Here is a 23,538-nt window from a genome sequence, read left to right as displayed (position 1 = left end):
CTAGATTTTAAGTGAAAATTTTATATATTATAGTAGGTTTTGATTTGGATTAAAACTTCATATTTCTTCTTATCTATGATATTCCATTAGAAATGTTTTATTATAAAATGCTGTTAGTAAACTTAATATTGAGTTAGTGGAGTCCATGAAAATTTAAGGGTAGATGGCTTAATTTTCATATAGAAATTTAAAACTGTAAAATATAGCTAGGCCTATCTTAAATACATTTTCCAGAAGTACCTTTACCATGGCTTTGAAACACTGAAAGAATGTTGTTATAAAACAATTATTTTAGACTTTCAATACATTTTCTGCAGAACAGGCTTCACCTTGGATATTTTGTAAATTAAATGTAGCTATTTTCTGCTCTGATCTGATAGCTAGATTGGTTATAGCATTGTCCAGAAGCACAGAAGTTGTCATTCGATCCCCAGTAAGGGCACATACAAGAACAAATTTATGTTTCTCTCTCTTTCTCTCTCTCTCTCTGCCTCCTCCCCTACCTCTCTTGTTAAAGTCAATAAATTTAAAAAAAATTATGTAGCTGTTTCTAAGATGGATTCAGGATTAGTTTTTCCATCTTCTCTAGCTAGGCCTTCGTGATCAATAACCTTTTCTTGCTCCAAAAATTAATATAAAATAAAATATTGAATGCTATGAGAAGTAACACAGCTACATTTCATGAGGAAATGGGAAGATAACTGGCTGCATGGACTATAGATATCACTTTTTATGCTTTGTTGTTGTTGTGAAACATCTAAGGTGCATACAGTACAGATTTGTAGGAATATCTCATACATAAACCAAAATGTATGTTGTCCATAATAGTGAAAAGTTGGGAACAATATAAATACATATCAGTGGAAGAATGAATGGTTTAAACAAAGTGTGGAGAATGCATTCAATGTGCAAATGTACAAATGAATAAACTAGCTATCAATGAAGATAGTTTTACAAATCATAATTTTGAACAGGAAAAACAGCAAGTTAAAACAACAGTAGGAAAGATGACTATGACACAAATGAAAAAACTGAATTCTAAATTCTAGAAAGAAAGGATAATGAATCAAATAGGAATAATACATAGGGTCTTCAAGTGTACCCATGATCTTTTCTTTCTTAAACTGAGTGCTAGTTGCACGTAGGTTTGTTAGATTATCCTTTTTAGTATCCACCCCCCCCAAAAAAAATTTTTATTTAAACAATTAAATTTAACAGGGTGACATTGGTCAATTAGAGCACATAGATTTAGAGAAAACATCTCCACATTGTTTGGACAGTTGATTATGCTGTATATCCATCACCCAAAGTCAAATCATCTTCTGTCACTCTATATTTTGTTTCTCTTTAAGCCCATCTCCTTCCCCCATCTCACTCCCACTCCACCCCTCCCTTCCCCCTGGTAACTACTGCACCCCTGTCTTTGTCCATGAATCTCAACTTTGTGCCCCACCTATGTATGGAATTATACAGTTCTTAGCTTTCTCTGATTTACTTATTTCACTGAGTATAATATTATTAAGGTCCATCCATGTTGTCATAAATGATACTATGTCATCATTTCTTATGGATGAGTGGTATTCCATTGTATATATGTACCACATCTTCTTTATCCAATTCTCTATTGAAGGGCATTTTGGCTGTTTCTATGTCTTGGCCACCGTGAACAATGCTGCGATCAACATAGGGGTGCATGTGTCTTTACGTACTCATGTTTTCAAGTTTTGTGGGGTAGATACCCAGTAGAGGAATTGCTGGGTCATCTGGTAGCTATTCTTAGTTTTTTGAGGAACCACCATACTTTCTTCCATAATGGTTATACTACTTTACATTCCCACCAACAGTGAATGAGGTTTCCTTTTCTCCACAGCCTCTCCAGCACTTGTTATTACCTGTCTTGTTGATAATAGGTAATCTGACAGGTGTGAGATAATATCTCATTGTAGTGTTGATTTGCATTTCTCAAATAGTTAGTGATGATGAGCATTTTTTCATATATCTGTTGGTCATTTGTATTTCTTCTTGGGAGAAGTATCTGTTCATGTCCTCTTCCCATTTTTTTATTGGATTGTTTGTTTGTTGCTGAGTTTTGTGAGTTCTTTATATATTTTAGATATTAGTCCCTTATCTGAGCTGTTGTTTTAAAGTATCATCTCCCATTTAGTTGGTTGCCTATTTGTTTTGTTGACAGTTTCTTTTGCTGTGCAGAAGCTTCTTAGTCTGATGTAGCCCCATTCATTTGTCTTTGCCCTTATTTCCCTTGCCTTTGGAGTCAAATTCATAAAATGTTTTTTATGGCCAAGGTCCATGAGTTTAGTACCTATGTTTTCTTCTATGTAATTTATTGTTTCAGATCTTATGTTTAGTTCTTTGATCCATTTGAATTAATTTTTGTGCAAGGAATTTGTAAACTGTAGTCAAGTTTCATTCTTTTGCATGTGGCTTTCCAATTTTTCCAGCACCATTATTAAAGAGGCTTTCTTTTCTCCATTGTGTGTTTTTGGCTCCTTTATCAAAGATGATTTGACCATATATATGTGGTTTTATTTCTGGGCTCTCTATTCTGTTACATTGGTCTGTGTGTCTATTTTTCTGCTGTTCTGATTATCATGGCTCTGTAGTATAGTTTGAAGTCAGGTATTGTAATGCCTCCAGCTTCGTCTTTTTTCCATAGGATTACTTTGGTTATTCAAGATTTTTTATGATTCCATATAAACCTTATAATTTTTTGTTCAATTTCTTTAAAAAATGACATTGAAATTTTGATGGGAATTGCATTAAATTTGTATATTGCTCTGGGTAGTATGGCCATTTTAACTATATTTATTTTTCCTATCCATAAGCAAGGAATAATTTTCCATTTAATTGTGTCTTTTTCAATTTCCTTTAATAATGCTTTGTAGTTTTCAGTGTATAGGTCCTTTACATTCTTTGTTATGTTTCTTCCTAGGTATTTTTTTTTAGTGCTTTTTTAAAATTCATTTTAGAGAAGAGAGAGAGACAGAGAGAAAGGGGGGGGGAGGAGCAGGAAGCATCAACTCCCATATGTGCCTTGACCAGACAAGTGAGGGTTTTGAACCAGCAACCTTAGGGTTCCAGGTCGATGCTTTATCCTCTGTGCCACCACAGGTCAGGGTATTTCATTTTTTTTGTTGCTACTCTAAAAGGGATGATGATTTTGAGTTCTTTTTCTGAGGCTTCATTGTTGGCATATAAGAAAGCAATAGACTTCTGTATATTAATTTTGTATCTTGTTACCTTACTATATTGATTTATTGTTTCTAATAGCTTTTCTGTGGAGTCTTTGGGGTTTTCTACATACAGAATCATATCACCTGCAAAAAGTGAAACCTTTACTTTTTCTTTCCTGATATGAATGCTTTTGATTTCTTTCTCTTGTCTGTTTGCTCTGACTAGAACTTCTAGCACTATGTTGAATAGGAGGGGAGAGATTGGTCAACCTTGTCTTATTTCTGATTTTAGAGAAAAGTTTTCAGTTTTTTACCATTTAGTATAATGTTAGCTGATGGTTTGTTGTAAATGGCCTTTATTATGTTGAGGTATTTTCCTTCTATACCCATTTTGTTGAGTGTTTTAAACATAAAAGGATGTTGTGTTTTATCGAATGCCTTTTCTGCAACTATTGATAGGATCATATGGTTTTTGTTCTTTGTTTTATTAATATGGTGTGTTATGTTAATCGTTTTATGTATGTAAACACCATCCTTGTGATTCTGGGATGAATCCCACTTGATCATGATGAATTTTTTTTTGATGTGTTGTTGTATTCAATTTGCTAGTATTTTGTTTAGGATTTTTGCATCTGTATTCATTAGAGATATTGGTCTGTAGTTTTCTTTTTTGTGTTGTCCTTGCCAGGTTTTGGTATGAGGGTTATGCTGGCCTTTTCATAAAATGTGATTGGAAGTATTACTTCTTCAATTTTTTTGCATACTTTGAGAAGAATAGGAATCAATTCTTTAAATGTTTGGTAGAATTCACTAGTCTATTCATCTGGTCCCGAACTTTTATTTTGGGGGAGGTTTTTGATAGTTGTTTCTATTTCCTCCCTGCTTATCAGTCTATTTAGGCTTTCTACTTCTTTGTAATTCAGCTAGAAGATTGTATTGTTCTAGGAGTTTATCCATTTCTTCTAGATTGTTGAATTTGGTGGCATATAATTTTTTATAATATTCTATGAGAATCCTTTGTATTCTATGACATCTGTGGTCATTTCTCTTTCATTTTGGATTTTGTTTATATGTGTCTTTTCTCTTTTTTCCTTAGTGCATCTTGCCAGGGGTTTGTCAATTTTATTGATCTTTCAAAGAACCAGCTCTTTGTTGTATTAATTTTTTCTATAGTTTTTCTATTCTCTATTTTATTTATTTCTGCTCTAATTTTTATTATTTCCTTTCTTCTGCTGGTTTTGGTTTGCCTTTGTTCTTCTTTTTCTAGTTCCTTAAGATATGATGTTAGGTTGTTTACTTGAGCTCTCTCTTACTTTTTCATATAAGCATGTAATGCTGCATCCCAGAGATTGTGATATGTCATGTGTTGGTCAAATAAGTTTGTAAATATGATATATATGTTTGCTCGCTTATAGTTTGCATTGGATGTGGGGGACAGGCTGTAAGCAGGGTTATTATAGTCTAAGACTTGGTTTTAAGACTAAGCCTTTCCCACCCTTTTAATACTAAGATCTTTTCAAAACTAAGCTTTTCCCCACACCCTTGACTGTTGCATGATAGGAGGTAGTGCACTCTTATGAGGAATCCCATTTATGCCTCAGATAAGTGCCTTTGTATCAAAGACTTCCTGATTTGTATATTGGATTAAAGGTTTTGATTTCTACACTATTACACTATAAAGGAGAGCAGAGAAAGGCCACATGGAGGAGGGGAGAAGCAGCTAAGATGGCAGAATGCTGAAAGAGAAGCGAATTTGTGCAGAGAGAAGGAGATGGGGAACAGAGGTGAATATGGCTGGTGAGGTACAAACCTTTGATTCTAGGAAATCCGGATAAGTCAGTGTCTTTGGGAACCCTGAATGGAAAGGGAAGTGTTTTCCCACTGTGTGTATTTCTTGCCCACCGGGTGCAAGCTAGGATTAAAGCTAATGGCCCAACAGTTCTTGGCTCCATTGTTTCATTACCATCTGTCCGAATCAAATGTGAACCTGCACGGTCCGGGTGGCTCTGATGGTGGCCGTGGCTACTGGCCATACAGTCGTGTTATCATTTTCATTTGTCTGTATATATCTTTTGATCGTCTTCTTTTATTTCTTCTTTGACCCATTCATGTTTTAGAAGTATGTTGTTTAATTTCCACATTTTTGTGGGTGTGTTTACTTCATTTTTGCAGTTGAATTCTAGTTTCAAAGCCTTATAGTCAGAGAATATTCTTGGTATAATTTCAATCTTTCTGAATTTGTTGATGTTGGTTTTGTGGCCCAGCATATGGTCTATTCTTGAGAATGTTCCATGTACACTGGAGAAAAATGTATACTCTGATGTTTTGGGATGAAATGTCCTATAGATGTTTATTATGTCCATTAATTCCAGTGTTTCATTTAAGGCTGGTATTTTTTATTGATTTACTGTTTGGATGAACAATATAAAGCCATCAATATTGTATTGAGGTCTCTAACTATGGTTATTTTTTTTTTGGTTTGCACTTTTAGATCAGTTAGTAGTTGTCTTATATATTTTGGTCCTCCTTGGTTTGGTGCATATATATTAAGGAGTGTTATGTCTTCTCAATACACTGTCCTCCTTATCATTATGAAATGTCCATCCTTATCTCTGGTTACCTTTGTTGTCTTGTAGTCAACATTGTCAGATATGAGTATAGCTACTCCTGCTTTTCTTTGGATATTATTTGCTTGGAGAATCATTTTCCAATCTTTCATTTTGAATCTAGTTTTATCCTTGTAGCTTAGATGTGTCTCTTGAAGGCAGCATACAGCTGGGTTTTGCTTCTTGATCCAATCTGCTACTCTGTCTCTTGATTGGTGAGTTCAATTTATTTACAATTAGTGTAATTATTGACACTTGAGAATTTCCTGTTGCCATTTTATATACTGCTTTCTGATAGCTTTGTGTCTTGTTTGGTTCTTCTTCTTTTGTTTTTCTGTCATTTGTTTGGTGGTGTTCCATACTTCTATCTTCTATTTCTTTTTTTAAGCAATGTGTTTTGGTAGTGGCATGTTCAGGGGTGACTACCATTAGGTTATAGAAGAAAATTATCATATTTATTAGAGTCCATTATCTCATAAGTGCTTCTGCACTCCATCCTCCTTTGGTACTGCTGATCTTTGACCTCTTCCTTTTTAGGTAATTGTTGTCATAGATTATCCTTGTTTTTATTGTGGTTTTGTTAAGAAAATTTTACTTGTAATTTTATCTTGTTTTGTTCTTTATATCTGGTTGGATAACCCCCTTTAGTATTTCCTGTAGTGGGGGTTTTCTGGTGATAAATTCCCTCAGCTTCTGTATGTCTGTAAATGTTTTAATTTCCCCTTCATGTTTGAAGGATAACTTTGATGGATATAGTATTCTTGGTTGGTAGTTCCTCTCTTTCAGTACTTTAAATGTTGGGTCCACTCTCTTCTAGCTTCCAGTGTTTCTGCTGAGAAATCTGATGATAGCCTAATGGGCCTTCTTTTATATGGTATATCCTTCTTCGACTAGCTGCCTTGAGGATTCTTTCTTTGTCACTGATTTGTGATCATTTCATTACAATGTGCCTTGGAGTAGGTCTGTTTGGGTTGAAGTAACTTAGCGTTCTGTTTGCTTCTTGGATTCGAGGCTCTTTTTACACAGGTTTAGGAAGTTCTCATCAATTATTTGTTTCAATATGTTCTCCATTTCCTTTTTTCTCTTTTTGTCTTCTAATATACTCATTATTCTTATATTGCTCTTCCTGATGGAGTCAGACAATTCTTATAGGGCTTTCTTGTTTTTTTGTAATTCATGAGTCTCTCTCTTCTTCTCTCTGTAGTATCTCTAGTTGCCTGTCTTCAATGTCACTGATTCTCTCCTCTATCTGGTTTGTTCTATTGGCTAAGCTTATTACCTCATTTTTCAGTTCATGTTTGAGTTTTTCATCTCTGTTTGGTTCTTTATTATAGTTTCAATTTCCTTGGTGAAGTACTCTTTTTGTTCATTAAGTTGTTTTTTGAGCTCACTATATTGCCTTTCAGTGTTTTCTTGTATCTTATTGAGTATTTGTAGAGCTTTAATTTTGAATTCTCTGTCATTAAGCTCCAAGGTTTCCATGTTATTAAGACTTTTTTTTTTCTGGAGATTTTTTCATCATCTATCTGAGCTACATCTCTGTCTTGTGTATCCATATTTGACTTTTTTTTCCTTGATGGCATTTGCGGGTGATATTGTTAAGAAATAATTATTTCTTTTTCTGGCAGGGGGTGCTGCACTACAATATTTGCCTCTGTGAGATTCTTGGGTGATCTGCTAAGGCCTAGCTGTCACCTTTATAATGATGAAGGCAGAGTTGTCACGTTGGTAGGAGGGGCTTGTTGCTAGGGCTTTGCAACTTTATGATACCGGCACTGGCTGACCAGGGTCCTCCAGGGCCCTCCCCCCTCATCTCCACAGAGCAGTGTGGGTCTACTCTCTGGGTACCCCCACCTCTCACAGGAAAGAGCAGCCTGGGGACCTAGTGGAGGGGGGTCTGCCACCACTGCTGTTTTCACAGCAAGGGGAACAATGAGGAACCAGGAGGCTGTGGTGACAGAGTCCAGTCCCTACCCCAATATTACTCTAAACTCTCCAGGCACAGCCCTGGACTGTGCCGGGGGTGTGCGCCACAAGCCAGTGTCCCTGAGTTTCGGGAGCAGCTGCGGCAGAGATCACAGATCAGGGGCTTCCCATCCACACCCGTTAAACTCCTTCTGGCAAGCCCCAAGCTTCAGAGCTGGTGGGGCACAGATCCCATATCCCAGATCAAGTGTGTCTGGTGCCACAAAGCTAAATTGTGCCAGTCGGGTGGGTAGATCAGGCACGCCCCAGTGTCCTGTGGGCTGATCTTCACAAGGTATTCATCTGCAGTTTTGGGGAGCTTGCCACTGACTTTGTGTGCACCTCATGCCTGTAATAACTCAGCCCTGCAATCATGGGTGCAGCAGATGCTGGGAAGTGGCCCTGCTCCCCATTCTTGGTCATTGCCCCTTACTCTGCTCCTTACCCCCAGACTCTTTTCCCGGCTACTTCGGGTCTGAGACAAAGCCTGCCCAAACAGTGCCTCCCTGTTTCTCCATGAGGAAGGAGAAAGACTCAGTCCTCTGGTATTATTTTTTCTTCAACCCACCTTCTTGCATGATCATACCTTTGTCTATCCCATGTGTGTATATTTCAGGTTCATCTCGGTTTTTTTTCTCTGCATATAGTTATAAAATTTGTTGAAATTTTAGGGGGAGGGATGAGCAGTATCTCTCATGCCGCCATTTCTCAGACATCACTGTATCCCCCCAAATTTAATAATATGTTAGACAAAAGAAAAAATGGAACAAGATGCCTATTAATTGCTCCAGTGATGGGCCTACAGGTGGCAGGAAAGATGCTGCTAACAACCAGCTTCATTCACTCATCATATAGAGTTTTTGTTATTTTTTAATGTTAGTGGTATTTTAAAAATTGCAAGGCAGTTTTCTGGCAGGCAAAACTCAATTTTCAGAGTAAAACGACTTCTCTGGACTTTGTTGTTTTTCATGTAGAAAAAAATAATAAAGAAGTTATGAGGAGGAGATTTATTTACCCATCTGAATTGTAGGACCTGGAGAGAAAATAATAGCATACCACCTTCAGATCATCTGATAAGAGGTATTAAAGATAAATGCCTAAGGAATGGATGTTTAGACAATATCTCTACTTACTCAAGGCATAGAATTTTAAAGGATTTGAAAAAAACAAAGGAGACTTAGAATCTTAGTTGGTACCTGTTTGAAACTAGGTTAAGAGATCTGGGTTTCTCTCTCAACTCCTATTCTAAGAATATTACAAGTTTCTGATGAGTGTCCCAGAAAGCAAGAATTCTGAAAACTGACTAAAAAGGCAGTGTCGCAGCGCCATCTGCTGAGCCCTCAATAACTTTACACAGAAATGTCCCATGAAGTAGGCTGATGTGATTCATGAAATATAAAAGTACAGTGCCTCAGAAAAGCTTTTGTAATTAACGTATTAATTTTATTCCTTAACACTAATTAAAGTAGTCAAGTGGAACGTGTAACATAGTGTAATGTCAGTGGTGGAGGCCAGGCAGGTTCCCATTGAATTCGGGCAGATGTAGAGGAACTGTGGAGCCAGAAAGCATCAGGCCATACCTGTTTATTGGAAACGGAGGCTCTCCAGGACAGGTGAGCAAATAAACAACAAGAGGGAAAGAGCTAATAAACGAAGGAAAATCTGCTATTCTCAGTCAGGGGAAGATAGCAAGGAAAACCGCACCTCACGAGGTGGGAGAACAATCTGGGAGAACAATCTGGGAGAATCGCCGCCCAGGGGAAGCACCCATAGCTTATATAGGCTATGCACACGTGCTTCTACCACGTGCTCACACACTAACTAATTAAGCAAAGTGCTTGCAGCTGGTAACCCTGCAAGCAAGCCTAACACAGCTGCCCAACACATAGCAATGGTGTAAAAGCATTTCAAATGGTAAGTGTAACGCTGGTGGCCAAGGCCAGGCAGGTCCACATTGGTTTCAGGCAGATAGAAAAACTGTGGAGCCAAAAAGCATTGGGCCATTCCCGTTTAATCAAGTCATGCAATGGCAGGTGAGGTCAGGCAAACAAACAGCAAGAATGGCCCTTCACCAGGCAATCCACGATCCACCATCCGCAATCTCCTGAATGCAAGCACCTTTAGCCTTATATAGACCATATGCACATGGTGCTGCCACATGCTCACGTACCTATCAGGCAAAGTGCTTGTAGCTGGTAAGCCAGCAAGCCAGCCTAACACAGCTGCCCTACAGTAAAGTTTTGTTTTGTTGTTTACAAACTACTATACTATACTATTGCTTACCAAAAGACAGTCTTAAAATGACTTATTTCAGAATGGTGTGGCATAAAGTGGAATTTAGGGTGTTAAAGAGAGGTGCACTGGCAAGTGGAATTTAGGGTGCTAAGGAGAGGCGCACTGGCAAAGGCTTAACGATCAGCCTTCTGGGAGACAGAAAGAGCCCAGGTGTGCAGCTTTTGCCTAGTTCTGTGGTGTAAATACTTCCAGCCCAGCTGGTTTCAATATGGCTCCATCTGAACAGGGAGCCCATTGGCCCCTAAAGCTGCTGCAAATGTTCAGGCTTCTGCACGCCACTCTGTCCTGACTTTACCTTGTGAGGCAGCTGCGTTAGGCTTGCTCGTGGGTTTACCAGCTGCAAGCACCTGCAAGACTTTGCTTGATTAGTACCTGAGCACGTGGCCAAGGCACATGCGCATAGCCTATATAAGCTATGGATGCTGCCCCTTGGCAGCGATTCTTTCAGATCCCTCTCCTGCCACCGTGAGGTACGGTTTTCCTTGCTCCCTTGTCCTTACTGTGACTAGTAGATTTTCCTTTGTTCATTTGCACTTTATTTTTGTTTTGTTTTTGTTTGTTTATTTGCTCACCTGTCCTGGCAAGCCTACAATAAATAGGTATGGCCTAATGTTTTCTGGCTCCACAGTTTCTCTGCCATCTGTCCGAATCCAATGTGAACTTGCCTGGCCTTGGCCACCAGCATTACAACCACTAAGGGGATACTGAAAAGGCAAATCATGTAACTTCTCCAAACATTAATTTTTCCACTTCTGGGAAGGTTGGTAAGTCACCAGTATGATGTTTTTCAGCTTACATTTTAAAATTTTTAAGAAAGAAGTTTTCTCAGTAAAGAAGACTGGGAAAGCAGTAGCACTTGTGGAAGCTAAGCTCACCGTTGAGGAAGGGCAGGGGTAGTTTCCTTGCGGCCCCCTCTCCCCTGTGCCTTAGCCACCTTTGGAAATTATCCTTGTCTCTGCCCAGGGGTTCACAGAGGGTGCTGATGCTTCTCACTTTGTTACTTGGAAGCATGAAACACAGAGTCATGTTCCAAGCTGGAAATAAGAATAGAAGTCATCTGGTGAGGAAACATTAAATTCTTTGTGAGACTGTCCTATTCCTTCTATTTTCTGAGCTGATCTAGAGGGACAGCAAAACATTAAAAGCCTAGCCCCAGCTCTCCAAGACTGACGTGGGATCTGGCCTAGCCACTCACTGCAAAACTGCATCTCCAATGGCAGGATTAGACGAGGGCCTGGGAAGAAAGGAAACAGAGCAGTGACTGCTCAGTGAACTGAATTCACACTCAGCTTTGTGTCTGGCTCCACCCAGAAGTCTTGAGCAGGTGGAATAGTCAGGATGAAGGCATGGGTCTCAGAGTTCTCTTAAGTACTAACGAAGGTGCTAGCAGTGTGTCTTAGAGACTGAGGGAAGAATCACAGGGAGGTGGTCTGAAAGCCTTGCAGATTATCTTAAAGTGTCTCCATAGCTGCTTATCCATTCTATTTTTGATTATTTGATTGTTTCCAGTTTGAAGTTATGACAAATAAGCATTCTTGCATGTGTCTTATGTTGCTTATATGTACACATTTCAGCTGGACCTATCCATAAAGTAAAATTGCAAAGTCACAGGTAGAGTGACCATACATATATTTTAGTCATCTAAGCTGGGACACTTTTAAGAGTAAAGATATTAAAAATAATTTAAATTTATTTATTTATCACCAAATTGGCTTACTAAATTGATAGACCTATACAAAGATTTTTAAAACTGATTTTCAAAAATAAATCCCTTCTAAAATATTGAAATAGCATATGTCCATACACAATACAGTAAAATTTTTTAAATACTCATATTTTAATCTAAATATAGTTTTTCAAAAACAGAATAACTATTCTTGGTACATATTCACATATGTAAATTAGAGTTTAACCACATCAAGTATTTTTTAATTAATTTTAATGGGGTAACATTGATAAATCAGGATACATATGTTCAGAGAAAACATCTCTAGGTTATTTTGACATTTGATTATGCTGCATTCCCATCACCCAAAGTCCAATTGTCTTCTGTCACCTTCTAACTGGTTTTCTTTGTGCCCCTCCCCCAACCTCCTCCCTCTCCTCCCCCTTACCCTGTAACCCCACATTCTTGTCCATGTCTGAGTCTCATTTTTATGTCCCACCTATGTATGGAATCATAGAGTTCTTAGTTTATTTCTGATTTACTTATTTCGCTCAGTATAATGTTATCAAGGTCCATCCATGTTGTTGTAAATGATCTGATGTCATCATTTCTTATGGCTGAGTAGTATTCCGTAGTATATATGTACAAAAGCTTTTTAATCCACTCGTCCACTGAAGGACACTTGGGCTGTTTCCAGATCTTTGCTGTTGTGAACAATGCTGCCATAAACATGGGGGTGCATTTCTTCTTTTCAAACAGTGCTATGGTGTTCTTGGGGTATATTCCTAAAAGTGGTATAGCTGGGTCAAAAGGCAGTTCAATTTTTAATTTGTTGAGGAATCTCAATACTGTTTTCCACAATGGCTGCACCAGTCTGCATTCCCACCAGCAATGCAGGAGGGTTCCATTTTCTCCACATCCTCGCCAGCACTTATTCTGTGTTGTTTTCTTGATGAGCGCCATTCTGACTGGTGTGAGGTGATATCTCATTGTGGTTTTAATTTGCATTTTTCAAATGATTAGTGATGTTGAGCATTTCTTCATATGCATATTGGCCATCTGTATGTTCTCTTTGGAGAAGTGTCTATTCATTTCTTTCGCCCAGTTTTTGATTGGATTGTTTGTCTTCCTGGTGTTGAGTTTTACAAGTTCTTTATAAATTTTGCTTATTAACCACTTATCAGACATATTGTCAAATATATTCTCCCATTGTTTAGTTTGTCTTTTTATTCTGTTCTTATTTTCTTTAGCTGTGCAGAAGCTTTTTACTTTGATATAGTCCCATTCGTTTATCCTGTCTTTTATTTCCCTTGCCCGTGGAGATAAATCGGCAAATATATTGCTGCGAGAGATGTCAGAGAGCTTACTGCCTGTATTTCCTTCTAAGATGCGTATGGTTTTATGGCTTACATTTAAGTCTTTTATCCATTTTGAGCTTATTTTTCTGAATGCAGTAAGTTGGTGGTCTAGTTTTATTTTTTTGCAGGTAGCTGTCCAATTCTCCCAACACCGTTTGTTGAAGAGGCTGTCTTTACTCCAATGTATGCTCTTACCTACTTTGTCAAATATCAGTTGTCCATAGAGCTGTGTGTTTATTTCTGGGTTCTCTGTTCTGTTCCATTGATCTATATGCCTGTTCTTATGCCAGTATCAGGCTGTTTTGAGTACAATGGCCTTGTACTATAACTTGATATCAGGAAGTGTGATACCTCCCACTTTATTCTTTCTTTTCAAGATTGCTGAGGCTATTCGTGTTCTCTTTTGGTTCCATATAAATTTTTAGAATATGTGTTCTATATCTTTGAAGTAAGACATTGGTATTATAATTGGTATTGCATTGAATTTATAAATTGCTTTGGGTAATATAGACATTTTAATGATGTTTATTCTTCCTAACCATGAGCACGGTATATGCTTCCACTTGTTTGTATCTTCCCTGATTTCTTTTATCAATGTTTTATAATTTTCTGAGTACAAGTCTTTAATCTCCCTGGTTAAATTTATTTCTAGGTACTTTATTTTTTTTTATTGCAGTGGTGAAGGGGATTGCTTCCTTAATTTCTTTTTTTTTTTTTCTTTTTTTTTTTAACAGAAACAGAGAGCCAGAAAGAGGAATAGACAGTGACAGACAGACAGGAACAGAGAGAGATGAGAAGCATCAATCATCAGCTTTTCGTTGTGACACCTTAGTTGTTCATTGATTGCTTTCTCATATGTGCCTTGACAGTGGGCCCTCAGCAGTCGAAGCAACCCCTTGCTCGAGCAAGCGACCTTGGGTCCAAGCTGCTGAGCTTTTGCTCAAACCAGATGAGCCCACGCTCAAGCTGGCAACCTCAGGGTCTCAAACCTGGGTCCTTCCGCATCCCAGTTCGACGATCTATCCACTGTGCCACTGCCTGGTCAGGCATCTTTCTGAGAGTTCATTGTTGGTGTATAAAAAATGCCTCTGATTTCTGAGTATTAGTTTTATATTCTGCCACCTTGCTGAATTCATTTAGCAGGTCTAGTAGTATTTTGACTGAGACTTCAGGGTTTTCTATATACAATATCATATCATCTGCAAATAATGATAGTATTACTTCTTCTTTTCCAATTTAAATGCCTTTCATTTCCTTTTCTTGTCTGATTGCTGTGGCTAGAACTTCCAGAACTATGTCGAATAAGAGTGGTGAAAGGGGCCGCCCCTGCCTTGTTCCTGATCTTAAGGGGATTGCTTTTAACTTTTGACTATTGAGTATGATGTTGGCTGTAGGTTTGTCATAGATGGCCTTTATCATGTTGAGGTATGTTCCCTGTATTCCCACTTTGCTGAGAGTTTTAATCATGAATGGATGCTGGATTTTATCAAATGCTTTTTCTTCATCTATTGAAATTATCATGTGGTTTTTCTTTTTCCTTTTGTTTATGTGATGAATCACATTGATTGATTTACAAATATTGTACCAGCCTTGCCTCCCCAGAATAAATCCCACTTGATCATGGTGTATGATTTTTTTTTCATATATTGCTGGATCGGGCTTGCTAATGTTTTGTTGAGGATTTTAGCATCCAAATTCATCAGGGATATTGGTCTATAATTTTCTTTCTTTGTGTTGTCTTTGCCTGGTTTTGGAATCAGAATTATACTTGCCTCGTAAAAGGAGCTTGGAAGTCTTCCTTCCTCTTGAACTTTTTGAAATAGCTTGAGAAGCATAAGAGTTAGTTCTTCTTTGAATATTTGGTAGAATTCACTTGTGAAGCCATCAGGCCCAGGACTTTTCTTTCTGGGGAGTTTTTTGATAACTGTTTTAAACTCATTTGTTGTAATTGGTCTGTTTAGGTTTTCTGATTCTTCAGATTTTAGAAAATTATATGTTTCAAGGAATTTGTCCATTTCATCTAGGTTGTCTAGTTTTTTGGCGTACAGTTCTTCATAGTATTTTCTTACAATATTTTGTATTTCTGTTGTGTTCATTGTTATTTCTCCACTCTCGTTTCTAATTTTATTTATTTGAGTTCTTTCTCTTTTTTCTTGGTGAGTCTGGTTAAAGGTTCATCGATCTTGTTTACCTTTTCAAAGAACCAGCTCCTGGTTTCATTGATCCTCTGTATTGTTTCTTTAGCCTCTATGTCATTCATTTCTGCTCTGATCTTTATTATTTCCTTCCTTCTACTAGCTCTGGGCTTCACTTGCTGTTCTTTTTCTAGTTCTTTTAGATTCAGGGTCAAGTTGTTTATTTGAACTTTTTCTAGCTTCTTAAGATATGCCTGTAATGCTATGAACTTCCGTCTCAGTACTGTTTTTGCTGTGTCCCATAAATTTTAAGTTGATGTATGCTTGTTATCATTCATTTCTAGGAATTTTTTTATTTCTTCTTTGATCTCATTGTTAACTCATTCATTATTTAATAACGTGCTATTTTGTTTCCAAGTGCTTGAGTATTTTTCAGTTTTTCTGTTGTGGTTGATTTCTAGTTTCATGCCATTGTGATCAGAGAAAGTGCTCGATATGATTTCAATCTTTTTAAATTTGTTGAGACCGCTTCTGTGCCCTAACATGTGGTCTATCCTAGAGAATGTACCATCAGTCCTTGAAAAGAATGTATATTCTGCTGCTTTAGGGTGAAAATTTCTGAAGATATCTATTAAATCAAGTTGATCTAGTATATCCTTGAAGTCTACTGTTTCTTTGTTAATTTTCTTTCTTGAGGATCTATCTAGTGATGTTAGTGGGGTATTGAAATCCCCTATTATAGAATTACTGTTGATCTCACCCTTTAAATCCATCAAAGTCTGCTTTATATATTTAGGTGCTCGTATATTAGGTGCATAGATATTTATAATGGTTATATCTTCCTGTTGGATTGCTCCTTTTATCATTATGTAGTGATCTTCTTTATCTCTTACTATAGTCTTTGTTTTAAAGTCCATTTTGTCTGATATAAGTATTGCTACCCCAGCTTTTTTTTCATTTCCATTTGCGTGAAATATTTTTTTTTCTCTCCTTTTATCTTCCGTCTATGTGCATCTTTTGTTTTAAGGTGTGTCTCTTGTAGACAGCATATGTATGGGTCCTGTTTTCTTATCCACGTGTAGCTACCACATGTCTTTTTTTTATTATTATTCTGAAGTTGGAAACGGGGAGGCAGTCAGACAGGCTCCCGCATGTGTCTGACCGGGATCCACCCGGCATGCCCACAAGGGGGCAATGCTCTGCCCATCTTGGGGCGTCGCTCTGCCGCAATCAGAGGTATTCTAGCGCCTGAGGCAGAGGCCACAGAGCCATCCTCAGCTCCCAGGCAAGCTTTGTTCCAATGGAGCCTTGGCTGTGCGAGTGAAGAAAGAGACGGAGAGGAAGGAGAGGGGGAGCGGTGGTGAAGCAGATGGGTGCTTCTCCTGTGTTCCCTGGCCAGGAATCAAACCTGGGATTCCTGCACGCCAGGCTGATGCTCTACCACTGAGCCAACCGGCCAGGGCCTACCATATGTCTTTTGATCGGATCATTTAATCCATTTACATTTAAGATTATTATTGATATGTAGTTGTTTATTGCCATTTTATTCTTTAAAACTGTATTCCTCTTTTGCTATATTATTTTTCTTTTTTGATCTGTTTACCTCACACCCCTTAGCATTTCTTGCAGCATTGGTTTTGTTGTAGTGAATTCCTTGAGTGTTTTTGTCTGGAAAGCTTTTTATTTCTCCTTCAATTTTAAACAATAGCCTTGCTGGATAAAGTAGTCTTGGTTGTAGGCTCTTGTTCTGCATTACTTTGAATATTTCTTGCCATTCCCTTCTGGCCTCAAGTGTTTCTGTTGAGAAGTCGGAAGTCATCCCTATGGGGGCTCTTTTGTAGGTGATAGCCTTTTTTTATCTAGCAGCTTTTAATATTTTCTCTTTATCACTTATCTTTGGTATTTTAATTATGATGTGTCTTGGTGTAGATTTCTTTGGGTTTCTCTTTAATGGAGTTCTCTGTGCTTCTTGAACTTGTGAGATGTTTTCCTGCCTTAATTGAGGGAAGTTTTCACTATGATATGTTTGAACAAAGTCTCTATCCCTTGTTCTTTCTCTTCTTCTTCAGGAACCCCTATAATGATGTTATTTCTCTTTATGTTGTTTTAAAGTTTCCTCAGACTTTTTGAGTCTCTTTTCTTTTTTGTGCTCTGCTTCCATGCCTTCATTTATCTTGTCCTCTAACTCACTGATTCGATTCTCAGCTTCATCCATACTGCTTTTAATTCCTTCCATTGTGTTCTTCATTTCTGATACTGTATTTGTCATTCTGACTGATTCTTTTTTATTATTTCAATGTCCTTTTTTATATTTGCTATCTCTTTATTTAGGTGTTTGTAATGACCATCTATTGTTGTTCTAATATCTTTGAGCATCCTAACAATCATTATTTTAAACTCTGCATCTGATAATTTGGTTATATCTGATTCATTCAGGTCCTTTTCTGGGGATTTCTCTGGATTCATTTGTGTTGCATTTCTCTGCCTTCTCATTTTGTCTGTGTAAATAAAAGGTTTTGGCCACTGGAGTCCACTGGGTGTGGCCTCTGTGTTTTCTAGGTGTGGTCTGTCTGCAGGCCCACCACCTCCTCTGCTGTTGCTCTCTAGGGCATTCAGGTATGGGCATTGCCGGTGCCTGCCCACTGGGGCTGTTGCTGTGGTTTCCGCCTCTCCTTCACCAGAGTGGCTGTGATTACATGCTCGAGTGTACAAGCCTTGGTGGCCTTGGCCTTCGCCCCGCCCCCACGGGTGGCGTTATGCTTGGCCCTGAGGGCGGGGGTGAGCACCTTTGCTCAGCTGCGGGTCTCCGCCTGATTCCGGGCTTTCGCCCCACCCCTGCAGGAGGAGGAGCCCACTGGTGTGACGGCTGCAAGCCTTGGCTCCACAGGCCAGGTGGGATTTCATGCCCACACTCAGTAGCGGGACTCCGCCTGTTCAGGGCTTTTGGCTCCACCCCCATGGGAGGAGCCGGCTCCCAAGTCAGGCCACAAGCCTTGGTTCTGCAGACAGGGCAAGGTTGTGCTCCTGCACCCTTGGTCAAGGGCAGGTCTCTGCCCCTTCTGGGGCTTCTGCCCTTCCCCTCGCAGGCTGGATTGCAGGCGGCCACAGCTGAGCTTGACCACTTTTGCATGTCCCCTCCTCCCCAGCCAGCCAAGACTGAGCTCACACCTGGGCCTCAGTGGAGGCCAGCTGGCTTCCACCCTTGCCTATGGAACCACACTTCCACGTCCCACTGCCACCTGCCCTCGGGCGAGCCCTCAGCCGTGTGGGTAGGGCACTGCTGCTCAGACCCTAAGACTGACTGTAGTCCCGAAAGCTCCCTCCTTCTAAGCGACTCTGCTCTGAGTGCCATGGGAGAGCCTGTTTGGCTGGTGTCCTGCTTCCCTTTGCTAGCATTGCTGTTTCCAGGGGAAATATTCAATTCAGATTTGGGGAGTGACTCGTCCCAGGGGTTAGGGTGGCTGTCTCTCAAAATGTTTCTCCCTGTGCCTCCTAGATTAAACTCTCTTCCTGCTACTTCAGTCCTCTCCTCTCTCCCTGTCCCCCGGAGCCCTGGGTGACTGGTTGTGAGAGAGGTTTTCTGCGCTGTCCCTTTAAGAAGAATCCTGGGTCTGAGAAATCAGTCTCTTTCTTAAAAACAGTATCCTGTCTTGTTTTCAGCTAAATACTGTCCATACGCTTTTCTAGGCTCTGGGGCTGCAGGCTGGGGCTTTGTTCCTGGGACTCAGGACCCTCCCCTCTCTGCTAAACTCACTTCCCACCACGCAAGTCTCTCCCAGCTGCGGTTCACTCCAGGGAGCTGAGCAGCCCTCTCAGCATTTCCGCTTTTCCTACCAGTCTCAATGTGGCTTCTTCAGTGTTCGTTGGTTGAAGAGTCCTCTTAGTTTAGTCCAAAGTTGGTTTTTCCAGATGATGGTTCTTAAAATTAGTTTGTAATCCACTTTGGTTCTGGGAGGTGGAAGTTGGTATGTCCGCCTATTCCATCGCCATCTTGTCTTTCTTCAAGTTTTTTTTTTTTTACTGTGACCCTCTTTCTTTGTGAATTTGTATCTGAAATTTCTTTCAGATACACCTTCAAGTATTTTTTTAAAGAACATATTTATATATTTTTTAGTTTTTTCCACTGATTTGAGAGAGGGAGGGAGAGAGAAGCATCAATCTATTGTTTTACTTGTTTATGTATTCATTGGTTGATTCTTGTATATGCCCTGACCAGGATGGAACCTGCAACCTTGGCATATCTGGACACTGCTCTAACCAACTGGGCTACCTGGCCAGGTGCTGGATTAAGATTTTCAATATATTCTGAACAAAATTCAACCAAACTATAGAGGCTCCTTTTCTAATACTAATTTCAGGATATTAGATTTATTTAAAAAGTAAAATTTAAATGTTCAGGTATTTCTCAAGCCTGATTAGTAATGAATAGCAAATATCAAAAGAATATATACCCATATCTATATAAATACATATATATGTATTTCTATATAAATACATATATATAAATACATATATATATGTATATATATAAAACATTTAGACAAGTACAGCTTCTACTTAGGTGGTGGAATAGCACATTTTTTATTGTGGTAAAATACAGATAACTTAAAATTTACTGTTTTAACTATACAATTCAGTGGCATTAAGTGCATTCATACTATTGAGCAAACTATTTCCCAAATAAAAATCCTGTACTCATTAAATGGTAACTTTCCAACCTTCCCTCACTCTTCTGACTGGTAACCTCCATTCTACTTTTTGTCTCTATTAATTTGCCTATTATCAGTACCTCATAATAGTGGAGTCATATAATATTTTTTCTTTTAGGTATGGTTTATTTATTAGTTCAATGCTAAACTAAGTTTTCAAGGTTAATCCATGTTCTAGAATGTATCAGAGTTTCATTCCTTTTTAGGATGAACAACATTCCATTGTATGTAGATATTTGTTCATCCATTCATCCACTGATGAACACTTGGATGGTTTTCAACTTTAGGCTGTTATAAATAATGCCACTATGAACATTAGTGTACAGATATCATCTGTTTAAGTTTCTGATTTCAATCTTTGGGAGTATATACCTAGAAGTGGAATTTCTGGAACATATGGTAATTCTGTATTTAACTCTTTTGAGGTCCTGCCATACTGTTTTCTACCATGGCTACACCATTTCATATCCCACCAGCAAAGCACAAGGGATATAATTGCTATTTGCCATTTTGGTTTTTTATAACAGCCATCCCAGTGGGTGTGAAATGAATCTCATTGTGATTTTTATTTGCATTTCTCTAATTACTAGTCATGTTGAGGATTTTTTTTCATGGGCTTATTGATGATATTTATATCTTCTTTGGAGACTTCTAGATACAAGTTTTTTGCCTGTTTTTTAATTGGGTTGTCTGGTTTTTTGTTAAGTGTAAGAATTCTTTATATAATCTGGCTATTAATACCTTATCAGATATATGATTTGAAAATATTTTCTCCAACTATGTGGGTTGTCTTTTCACTCTTTTGATAGCATCTTTTAATGTGCAAAATAATAACATATCTTTTGACACATTGACACATTATTTGTGGACCACAACCACTTTCAACTACATTGCTACTCCATAGGTTTCTTATTAATAAGAATATTGTTTTAACCTCAATGCAATGCGATACCAAAATTTGTACTTGTATTATCACCACAAAAATATTCAGTGTTGAATATTTTTAAAAAATCTATAAAAGCATTCATCACCATGTCATACATTTTCTTTTGATAGAATGAATTTTAGAATCTTTACTTTGACTCTGTGAATTAGAGATAAAAAATTCAACCATTATTGAAGTAATTGATTTTCTATTGGAGGCATCAATGACACTGCTATAATACTATTATTATTTAACTATTGAAAAGTTCTTCATGTTCTGCTAATAGAACACACTGACAGCTATCATTTCAAATTTTGTGTTTCCACAAGAAAATTCAAAATTAATAAATGAACAAAATTAATATGCAATGGCCATTGATCTTTTTTTTTAAGTGAGAGGAGGGGAGATGGCAAGATAGAAGGATAGACTCCTGCATGTGCCCCCACTGTGATCCACCCTGGCAACCCCCACTTGGGGTCTATGTTCGAATCAACTGAGCTATTCTCAGCTCCTGGGGCTGATGCTTGAACCAACAGAACCACTGGCAGTGAGAGGGGAAGAGAGAGAGAAGGGGGAGCGAGAGCGGGAGAGAAGTATATGATCGCTTCTCATGTGTGCCCTCACTGGGGATCAAACCTGGGATGTCCGCACTCAAGGCTGACACTCTATCCACTGAGTCAAATGGTCAAGGCCATTTAATGTCAATTTTTAGTCATGCTTCATGGAGTGATATATATAAACTAACCTTTTATGGGTGCTAACAGCTCTTTTAAAATACCTACCACTTTATAATATTTCTTCAGTACATTTGTCTGTGGTCAGTGATATCACCCCACAATGTCAACAAATATTTGTGAAAATAATACACTTAGCATCACCTTCCTTGAGAAACTAAAACAGTACTTAATATTTTTATTAAATATATACTTCCACTTATTTGAGCACATTGCTCCCAAGAAAATTTATTGTGAAATAAAAAAGCATTACCAGATAATGACATAAATAGATGAACTATTGTAGATTTATACCATACAATACATAACAAAACCACCATTGTAAGAGCATATACACTACTCTCAATTCACTCTTTTTTAAAAAATTGATTTGAGAGAGAGAGAAAGAGAAAGAGAGGAAAGCATTCATTTGCTGTTCCATTTAGTTGTGCATTCATTGGTCGCTTAGCATATGTGCCCTGATTGGGGATCAAACCTGCAACCTTGGTGTATTGGGACAATACTCTAACCAACTGAGCTACCTGGCAAGGGCCTTGATTCACTCTGTAACAGGAGAGCTCAGCTTCTATTTTTTGCACATATTTCAGATACTTCTAACTTATAGTTTCTCAACTTTCCCACTGACCACACAATATGGCCATTTATGGGCTTTATGCTTCTTAAGGGCCAATGGGTAAGGGCCATGGTAGAACTGGCTGGTATTATACCAAATGGCTAGCAGGGTCAAGAACTTCTTTCACTACAATTCAAAACTGAGAAGACAGTGCTCCCTAGGTTTCTGTGCCCCAGAATGTTTTTAAAGCACTCTTCATGCTGTCCATCAAAGGGAATTTTAGTTATGTGGTATCAGGAGAGAGTTGGGAAAAGCAAACTGTGTTTTCTCTGGTTGCCATAAAGATTTAACAATGTGTTCATGGCCCTGGCCAGTTGGCTCAGTGGTAGAGTGTCGGCCTGGCGTGCAGAAGTCCCAGGTTCGATTCCCAGCCAGGGCACACAGGAGAAGCGCCCATCTGCTTCTCCACCCCTCCCCCTCTCCTTCCTCTCTGTCTCTCTCTTCCCCTCCCGCAGCGAGGCTCCATTGGAGCAAAGATGGCCTGGGCGCTGGGGATGGCTCCTTGGCCTCTGCCCCAGGCGCTAGAGTGGCTCTGGTGGCAACAGAGCAACGCCCCAGAGGGGCAGAGCATCACCCCCTGGTGGGCAGAGCGTCGCCCCCTGGTGGGCATGCCGGGTGGATCCCGGTCGGGCGCATGCGGGAAGTCTGTCTGACTGTCTCTCCCCGTTTCCAGCTTCAGAAAAATAAAAAAAATTTTAAAATAAAATAAAATAAAAAAACAACAATGTGTTCATGTATGAACTCTACTGTTTAGACATTCCATGCACAAGATCCTGGCAGAAGCTGGAAGAGGAAAGAAGTTCACTAAACCTTTTCTGCTTTATTTTAATGTAACTATTAAACATAATTTTGTTTTGAAATGAAAAAGTCTAAGACAAATGCTAAACTAAAGAGCATTCTGAGAAAATATGCACAAGCCAAAAGTGTTAAGGAAAAACCAGAACATGATCACCTACTCGTAGGGAATGCCCATGTTTCTTTCATTTCAGAAAATAGTGACCATTTCCCAAAGTGATTGTTGCAATTTACATCCCCACCAACAGCATGTGTGAGAGAGAAATACTCTACTTCCTCTCCAACATTTGACACCAAATGTTGTCTTTTTAATTTTGACCATTTTGGCACACATACCATGCTACCACATTGTGGTTTTAATTTTACTTTACCTGCTTAATAATAAGATGAGCACATGTTTATTGACCATTTAGGTATACTCTTTTATTTTTTTGAGGTGGCTGCTCAAGCCCATTTGCTTATTGGGTTGTGTGTATATGTATTTTCCTTATTAATTTATAGTTCTTAATATATTTGAAAAGTAAACCACTTATTAGTTATATGTGT

The 23,538-nt window shown here is 38.6% G+C and overlaps 1 pseudogene; it reads left to right on the top strand.

Annotated features, from left to right (window-relative positions):
• The window catches only part of LOC136406533 (cilium assembly protein DZIP1-like), a 76,082-nt pseudogene that overhangs the window by 11,621 nt on the left and 40,923 nt on the right, over positions 1 to 23,538 (top strand).

This window comes from Saccopteryx leptura, chromosome 5 (assembly GCF_036850995.1).
Source record: "Saccopteryx leptura isolate mSacLep1 chromosome 5, mSacLep1_pri_phased_curated, whole genome shotgun sequence".
NCBI lineage: Eukaryota > Metazoa > Chordata > Mammalia > Chiroptera > Emballonuridae > Saccopteryx > Saccopteryx leptura.
The sequence above is the reverse complement of the archived record's forward strand: the minus strand, read 5'-3'. Positions and strand labels throughout refer to the sequence as shown.